Source organism: Trachymyrmex septentrionalis, unplaced genomic scaffold (assembly GCF_001594115.1).
Source record: "Trachymyrmex septentrionalis isolate Tsep2-gDNA-1 unplaced genomic scaffold, Tsep1.0 scaffold87, whole genome shotgun sequence".
Classification (NCBI taxonomy): domain Eukaryota; kingdom Metazoa; phylum Arthropoda; class Insecta; order Hymenoptera; family Formicidae; genus Trachymyrmex; species Trachymyrmex septentrionalis.
Window position 1 is genome coordinate 2638065 of NW_017306059.1, and position 9475 is coordinate 2647539.

The following is a 9475-nucleotide window of genomic DNA, read 5'->3' on the forward strand; positions in this document are numbered from 1 at the left end:
AGTTTTATTAAAAAAAAACTATCCAATAAAATCGTTATAACGCAATGCGCACATAGTCTATGGAGAAACTCATGTAAAAAGAAAAGAGTAAAAAGAGAACTTGCTTAACACGGATTGAAATTTATGCTTACTTAAAGGCTAGCTGAACGAATTCTTTTTTTTTTTCGTCCCCACGACGCCTGCTTAATCAGCGCTTGTCGCTCTTTCTTATCGTTGCAGTGTGTACTGTGACTGATTCATCACGCGTGAGATATCCGATCGTGAAATTCTACGAACCCGATTACACATTTTTCAGCGTTGTTTCGCAGGTTTGTCGTACAGGACCGGCTTGATGCTGGAAAGAGAAGGAGAGCACAAGCGCGGTGTCGATGGTAGGTCAGTTGCAGATAACATTTATTAGGCGTATTTGCTGCGTCTAATGGAAACCTTTTTCGAACTTATCAAGTGCGAACGCGCCTTGGTTTGCGCAGTGAAAGAAGTCAACGCTGATAAAACGGAGACGGATCTCACATATGCGATTATCGTGTGTTATTAGGTCTTTTTGCACATTTCTTTCTACGCATTAAATATCTAAAACGGCATCTACAATGAGATTTTGAGACGTAAATTTTAAGTCGAAGCCCTAAGCCGTAGAAATTGGTTAATCGAATGTGAGGAAAATAGTCGACTATGGCTGATCAATTTTTTACAGCTTAGAACTTAAAGCTTAAGTTTTACGCCTTTTTATTTCAACCGTTCAAACGTAGCATAAAACTTAGAGCCTTTTTGAATGCATATACAGAAAAAAATATTAAATTTTAATAAATATTTGTTTCTATAGTTCTAAGTAAATATTTACTAAATGTTATAAACATATATTTATTTGATATCAAAACCATTAATTTGATTTAATTATTATTTTTTTAGTGATTAAATATTTATTTGTACTGTAAGTAATTTATTTACTTAGTACTTTAGTTTCAAGAAATATGTATTAAAATTTAATAAATTTTTTTGATGCAGAAGATTAAAACTATATTTTTAATTTTAAGGAATTCAAATAATTCCATACTTTTGAAATTATTATAATTATAATTTTATGAAGGGAACATTTTGTTAAAGAAATTAATTGTTTGTTAACATTAGACTTATTGCATATATAGTTAGACCAATAATGTGCTTATATCTATTTGCATCTCTGAAATTCAATCCGTGTAAATTCTTAAATTTTAATTCTGCTTTGACATATTTTTGTTATAAAAAGATCTATTCTAAATCGAATGAAGAATTTATTTTTAACGTATTCATTAAAATAATATTTTATTTAATGGATAATCTGATGTAAATCAGAAATAATTAAAGCCTAAAATTATACTTATTTATAAAAGATATGCATGTAATAAGACATTGTAATATAGAAGTTACAAATAATATCGTTAAATTAATGATAAAATATGAATGATTTTTTAGAAAAAACTACGATGTGAGGATGACACGAATAGCTTTAATGTAGCACGTTTTGATATATTTTATTCTCTCTCTCTCTCTCTCTCTCAAAATATCTGCATTGATTTCTTCCTGCTTCTGTTATTCGTCCTAATTTTATAGTCGATATAGAAAGACGATCCTTTTTTCTTTCATATCATTTTTCTCCAACATTTCTTCGTGTTAAACGCGCGAAACCAAAGTCACAAAACCATAGTTGGGGTAATACGAGTGTTTGAAACCCCACTTAAGGGAAAACCCTCTACTCGAGAGGGTTAAGTCGCACGCGTGTTTCATTTTTTTGTCTGTTACCCTTTAGCCACGTGCTTACGAGGAGTATTCTCGTAAAATTCTGACCTTTCGGCCCGCGTTCGTATTCGCGAGCCTCCGAAGGAATTGTTTGACCTTTCGCCCGCCGCGGACATCCGCGCTCGATTAAGAAAGAAAAGCACATCTGATAACGATCCTTTTAATAGACTCCCACGTTACGCGAACCGGCGGTCGAGAGAAAGCATAATACCTGCAGGAGGATATTAACGTCCCACGCGCGATCGCGAATCTTCATTGACGTTATAATGGATAGCCGCAGTACGGTAATTTTTGATCGAGTTGTGCAATAAGCGGAATGTCGCGGCGGACGGCGGGACTCGTGCATTTACATCTGTTTTTTAGCGGGGCAGCCCGCTGTGACGGTCGTCGCAATTAAATTTCATACACGCGAGGTAAACAGACGTCTGTTTAAAATTCCAATGCGTGCCTACACGCGCCGCTCGATTTCCGCTTTCAGCGAAATCACGACACGAGATATCACGCACGAATTATGCAAATTGCATCGCGTTTCGTGGAAATAACGTTGTCTACGCGTTTTCGGAAGAGTTACGAGTAATAAGAAAAGCCTCGACAGAAATGTACCGCGCGGAATGCCCGAATGATTCAGAAAAAAGAACTTGTTTCCGCGAGAGGATCCGATACGTAATCTAATAGCGAATTTGATTGGACACACTCAGTACATATGCTGGTATATAGCCGTCGTATACAAATTGACGTAAAGATATATGTTTATTATGAACACAGAAATTGGTTGAACCGTGAAATATAACTATGCAGCGAAAGAAAAGATTGGCTACTGCGGCAAATTAGACGGTAAAATATGGCATAGCATTTTTAATTGGCTGCAACAGTCAATTTTTGGTTATGTTAGTCTATTCGCAATGTCAGTATAGGATTTCGATTGGCTGATGCAAACCAAAAATTGGCTGCTGCAGCCAATTAAGAGTGCTATACCATATTTATTACCGTCTAATTTGCTGCAACAGTCAATTTCTTCTTCCAGTGCATAGTTATAAGTGGTCGGTAATTATAATTGGCCAATCACAGTCGAATTTAAGGAGAATATTCGACTATGATTGGTCTATTCTTACAGCTACAATCACTTGGAACTACGCTAATACAATTGTAGAATGGGCTTTGCATTCAGATTAACCCTCATTATCCCTTATGAGATCACTCGTGTCCAAGCCAAATTTCGCGCATTGCGTCCGCCAGTGAGGTACGTGCCAAAATTACATAGTTTCGTCGATTGTTATTACTATTTTACTTTTTAATTATTCTATACTAGAAGATTGAAACTAATTATAAGTGAAAATTACGGTTGAAAATCATTACAGTGCACCGAAAAAAAAAAAAAGATTGGCTACTGTAGCAAATTAGATGATAAAATATGGCATAACATTCTTAATTGGCTTGGTAGCAGCCAATTTTTGGTTGCATTAGCCAATTGAAATCCTATACTGACATTGCGGATAGGTTAACACAATCAAAAATTGGCTGTTGCAGCCAATTAAAACTGCGATGCCATATTTTACCATTTAATTTGCTGCAGCAGCCAATCTTTTCTTTCAATGTGCGTAACCCGTTTAATAAAACGCGAACGATTCCGTAATAGCGAGTGAGAAATAAAAAATGACTAGAGGGAGTAAAGGGTTAAATCAGTATACCTACAACGATTTTAATACGCACCAGTGTGTCCAATTGAATTCGCCGTAAGATTTGATATAGCCTATAACGCCGCGTTGTGAGAAGTAAAATCGCGTAACGCGAAGAAAGGAGTATAGGTGGCTTTTATTACGAAGGGGGATTACACGTATGCTTGCATTTTGCGTGAAAGTACCTCCTCCCTGTGCCGGTGCATCCATCCGGGCGTAATTATGTTGCATGAAATCAGGTTACGTTGATTCCTGCCGCTTGTGTTCGAAACGGGAAATGAATGACGTGCGAACCGAAATGTGCAACCGCGATAAACATTGCGTGCCGACTTTCGTTACGCGCGAAAACGCACGGAACTCTTCGGATCGGAATATCTCGCTTAAACGAAGCTCCACGTTAATCTTTTCTGAATATTAAAATAGCGTAATGGATGCGATCGGGATGCACAATTACACTATCGTGCAAAAGCTTTTTGCCCGTTGTGGCTTCCTTGATTGAATGAAGAGTTGAATTTCTATCTTCTTTCCTACTTTTCTATAGATGTTAGACTTATATATAATAGTTAATATCTACAAATTAGATTCTACGTATGTAAAAGAATACGAGTAGAATTACAATGAATTTAATTGCGTTAAAAAGATACGAACATTAGAATCTGTGTCTTATATTCGATAACAATTATAAACATACTTTGCGTTTTACGATACTTCCTCACTTGAAAAGTGACACAACTAAAAAAATTACTGTACCTTTTGAAGTGAAGATTGAGCAAGTTTTGAAAAGGAGGGAGAAAAAAAATGATTGTGCCGGAACGTAAAATTAAGTTAATCCACTTTCAATGATCGATAGGGTAACATTTACAGCTCAATTAAGGTAATAATTACTAATTCGGAAATTTTTTTTTTTTCAGTTGTATCACTTTTGAAATAAGGGAACAATATCTCCTATCCTATTTGTTTTCGAAAACGAACAAGGCAAGCGATTTGTCGCTTATGTGTGCGTGCGTGCGTGTGTCCGGCTTCTCAAAATCACCGTTTAATTTTGGATGTGCTTCTTTCCGTTTCCGCTCGCATGCGGAAGCGTCAGGAGATACGGAGAAGCTGCTGGCTAGTGATTCAGTTTCGAGCGATTCCGAAACGATATTAAACGGCGACTACTCCGCTTTCTTTGAGCGCGGCCGTGTCGCCGTGCATGACGCGGCCTGTCTGCGTGCCCGTACGCGGAAACGACGCGTCTAATAATAGGCGACACGTTCCGCGATGGTACTTACTTGACTCTTAGGCTCCGCGGCGCCATTGCGGGCCACGCGCGTCGCGAGATAATGCGCGCCCTAAAAGCGCGCGACACTCGCGGACGGAGAAGAAAAATACGACGTAATATCTTAATTGTCCTTTACTTTTTTCTCTTTCACGAGCTGGGTTAATCATTTATTTACATATACGTGTCATGGAAACGTCTGCAATTGTATGTTTATGTAAATGTACGTACAATTACAGGCGTTTCCATGACTCAGCACGTCTTTCTCGATTCTTATCCGAAAGTTTCAATGCGCATGACAAAATGATTTCAATTGTAATTTATATTTAAATCTTTAATTTAAATTCAAAGTGATCTACTTACATATCGGATAAATTAAAAAAAAAAAAAAAAAAAAATTAAGCGATTTTAAGAATGAGACACAGAAAATGAGATGCAATCGAGATACGATGGGATCCAATGCGCATGATGTAACTATTTTGATTGTAATTTATAAACATAAATTATAAAATTTTATTAATTCTGAGATCATCTTATACACCGGACAAATTTTTAAAAGAGACACAGCGGCACTGTCGGTTATAAAAACGAGATGTAGGAAATATGTATATAATACAAGATGTAAAATTTGAAACCTATCGCAACCTGTCGCGCATCACCGATGTCGATTATGTAAAGAGTTGGAAACAAAATGTCGATTAAAAGTTAACGTCAAAGTTAAAGTCCATTTTACAATTGCGTAAGCGTAGCTGTGAGAATTGATCAATCATAGTCGAATATTCTTCTCATATTCGACTGTGATTGATCAATGTTTACAGCTACACTGAAAGAAAAGATTGGCTGCTGCAACAAATTAGATGGTAAAATATGGCATGGCATTTTTAATTGATTGCAACAGCCAAAATTTTTGGTTGCTGCAGCCAATTAAAAATGCCATATTTTACCATCTAATTTGCTGCAGCAACCAATCTTTTCTTTCAGCGTGCAATGCACTTACAACTACGTTTATGCAATTGTGGGCTTAAGACAAGCTACGATTGTTTACGCCCGGCTTATACCAACCACCGTCGTCTGGAACGCATACGTTAGGTGCGAAAAAGCGTACGTTGCGCGGTCACGTGTACGATGCTTTTCTCCCTTTATTCACCGCAGCTCGCTAAGCGACATATTTTTCTTTTGTCTCTCTTTCTTCTTTTTCTACCTTTCCATTCCGTTCTTTAAAAAAAAAAAAAAAAAAAAAAAAATTCTCGCATTCACACCGCGCTTTAAAGCAACCGCGCGATTCTAGTGTCGATATCTAGTACAATGTACCTGAGGTAATCAGAGCCAATATGGGCTTGCACTCAAAACTTCTCTATCCACTGTTTGTAGATAATTACACGATTAATTCAACAAATAGCAATGGTAGCTTAAATTGTATAGGTTGTCCGTCTGATTCAATTGCATCAGTTTATTGCTCAATTTGTTCATTCTGTTATCGTCGATAAAACAAAATGCAGAATGTCGTGGTTGTGATGTAATATTTTGTAAGTGAGTAATTGTTTCCTGCAATTACCAAAGATGGATAATTTCGTGTTATTAACAATAGTTCGTGTTATTGTAATTCTGAATTCATGCTTTACTAGTACTATTTATTTAGTTTATATTTTTGTTACAACGTTTACAATCAAAGAGAGGAAACTCTTTGTGGGGTAGAATCAATATGGTCGACTTGTAGGCATATTGAGTGTACACAGACGTCTGTAATGTTTTTTTTTGTATCCTTGTTATTCCAGATTATGGATTCTAATTTATCTGCTAAATATTGTAGAAACAAGTAGATAAATAGATAAGCAAAAAGAGGAATGTTCATTGTTTTGGAAAATAGTTTTTGCGAATTCTTATATGCTCCAATAAATATGTCAATATACGCTTACAATCTTATAAAAGCAATATCGCTTTGTTTTCCAATTTTCTAATGACATAACATTTCTTTATGAAAAAGGGTATTATTATGCTTAAGTCACATTAGGTACATACACATCTAGTATTGCGCGAAATGCTACTTTTTCATTAATCTTTACGGCACGTATATAAATATTTGAAAATTTCTTATATTAATTTTTTATTTCATTTTTTCTTAACATTCAGAAATGTTTTCTTTTTTTGATGTGACTATTAATTTCCAATTTTAGACTCAGCAAAAAATTAACAAAAAATTGCAAAAGCTCAGTGGAGACGTTTAGAGTTCGGTTACCTTATTATGTAGAATCAAAGATCGTCACCTTGATAATTCTTCCGCTTAACATATAATATTTTACCGCGATTTATTTATACATTATTATGTGCTGCGCAGAGTACGCGTTGCTCGTGCGCGGGAATTCTTTGCAAACGAAATTAAATTCGATCATTAATGTATTATGCGATTAAATAACTTTGTATATTTGTAATAATTGCAGTCGGCGCCAATTAACCGTTAAACGCGCTTTTTGCGTTACGTGTGTATAAAAAGCGAAGTGGGTAGAAGGAACAATAAGCATTTGCCTCGAAACAAAAACATCAAATAAAGATGTATTCTCCGCATTTTACACTTAAATAACTTTTTAGCTTTCATCATAAAGCATTAACTTAAAGCGTACTTTGTCACATTATTCATGTCGATAATTCATACAAAAAGTTTGCGTAGGCAAGTCTCGGTATTCGTATAGTTGCAGCATTGTTGCAATATAACGTTGCAGAGTGATTTAATAAGGTGACAAAAGCAGAACATCAGTGATATAAACACATACAATCGGAATGGAACAAATTTTGCGATAGATAAGAATTGATTCTTTCAACCAGTAACGTGAAATGTATCTCTTGTATGTACACGAATAAGAGAAGAGAGTCTTTATTCGGTCAAAAAGCGAAGCTTGGTACTTAATAATATTTCCATGTAAATACTTTTGAATGCATTTTTAAGTTGTTTTCGGGTTGTTGATTTGCTTTTCCGTCGAATTCTCACGTCGAAAGTCGTTTGTACTCGTGGCGTTTTGCGGATCCCGCCGTGGGTTCCGTCAGACGGAGGTCACGTGGCGGATCGACGCCGTATCGTTTCAGCTGTTAAACACACCGCGGCCAATAATCATTAGTCACGCGTTTTCAATATCGACGTCTTAGACGAGTCCAGGGGGAAGACGTTGTCGCCGACGTCGCGACGAGAATGTCAATGGATGGGGCGGGCGAGGAGAAGCGAACGACTTCCACGTCAGGGACAAAGTGCCTGTTGTCTCTTCGCGCCTAGCAAACGACGAGGTCGGGATGACAGTCGCACTTGTAAATATAAATAAATAAGATAACGCTGCGCGACGTCGCGAAGTTCTAAGCCCGCGATCGATCGGCGTCTTTGTCAACGATATGCGACGATTGAGTTCCTTTACCTCTGTCAGCCGCGTTTTAGAAACAGCCGCGGTTCGTCCCTGCTCCGATGCATAATTTTTAATCTTTTTTGTTTTTTTCTTTTCTTTACTTTCGCCATTTTAATTATCTGTTCATTATGCACATCTCGCGCGGGCGACATCTTGAAGTTCCTGGAAGTGAACGCAATAACCATGACACAGTTGCATAGCTTAGGACATTCATTCCCAATGTTATCGCATACAATATACCTTCTATGCTTCATAATTGAAATGCTGCATTTCAGGAAAATTATTGCCGGGAAATGGGTCGATGTTACATTTATCTTCTTTAACGGCGTTATCAGAGTTTTTCTTGAGATTTCTTGAGGCATCGTCATAATTGTGACGTGGTACGTAAAGTTACGTGTGGAAAAAAAAATGACGATAAATTCAGTTAATGAAATCGATTGTATCTTTCACAGTGGAAGAAAGGTTTGTTCGATAATTAAATTTTAAAAAGTAACTTTATTCAAGAAATTTGTTTTCATACATATGATTTTACCAAATAAATATTAAATATAAGATTAAATAACGTACATTATAGTAAAAATGAAAAAATTGCTCAAGACAACGTTCAAGTGTAAATAAGGCTGGAATAAAATCTGCTGGTTTCACTTTGTTGATTTATAAATTATTATATGTGTTTATAACACATTAATGGTTTAAAGATTTTTTTTTTTAACGAGGAGAGAGAAAACTTGCGAATACATGCAACTTCATATTCAAAATTAAGTCACCTGTTACTTTATATCTGTAAAGAAGACTTATAGGGAAAGAGAAGGAGAGAGAGTTGACGTCTCTTCACGTGCATTTTATCGATGATTAAGCGTGAAATCGTTAATGACGGCCTCGAAACTTCCGTTTTATATGAGCGCGCGCGCGAGCGAGCGTTTCGCGGGCAGTACGTAAGTAGACAGAAATAGATCGTAGAAAGTGGGCGACGATGTTATTATTAGAACAGTGAAGAATGTCTAGATAATAATAGCCATTAATTATGATGTACCGTACGACCACTCCTGCTGCGTCGCAACGCGTGCTGAGTTGTTGAACGCGTAAATCCGTCCGATGAGTGCTGCAAAACAAGAGATACATACTTGCCAGCTTTCACAAAGTATCTTGAGTTCGCCTGATATCCTTCTGTAATGATAAATCTTTTCAAAATCGACCGATATTCATAGCCGATTCTTATTTCAAAACCAAATATGTCTTAAGATGTTAATAGAAGACCCACTGATTGGTTCATGACACCTTAAAATTGTAGGTCTTAGGCTAATCTTAAATATAAGAATCGACTATGAATACCTCCCAAGGTCTCCTTAAAATCGAAAATATCGTAGCATCTTGATTGTTTT

At 36.5% G+C, this 9475-nt stretch overlaps 1 protein-coding gene across 2 annotated transcripts in view; it reads left to right on the plus strand.

Annotated features, from left to right (window-relative positions):
- LOC108755372 (serine/threonine-protein kinase minibrain) overlaps positions 1–9475 on the plus strand; it is a 96525-nt gene that overhangs the window by 8441 nt on the left and 78609 nt on the right. Inside the window, exon 1 of one of the 2 annotated variants that reach the window (XM_018498312.1) lies at positions 243–371. The exons of the other annotated variant lie outside the window; for it this stretch is intronic. The gene's annotated coding sequence lies outside the window, so the exon portion shown is untranslated. Of the gene's footprint in view, positions 1–242; positions 372–9475 lie in introns of those variants that run through there. 2 annotated transcript variants of the gene reach the window in all.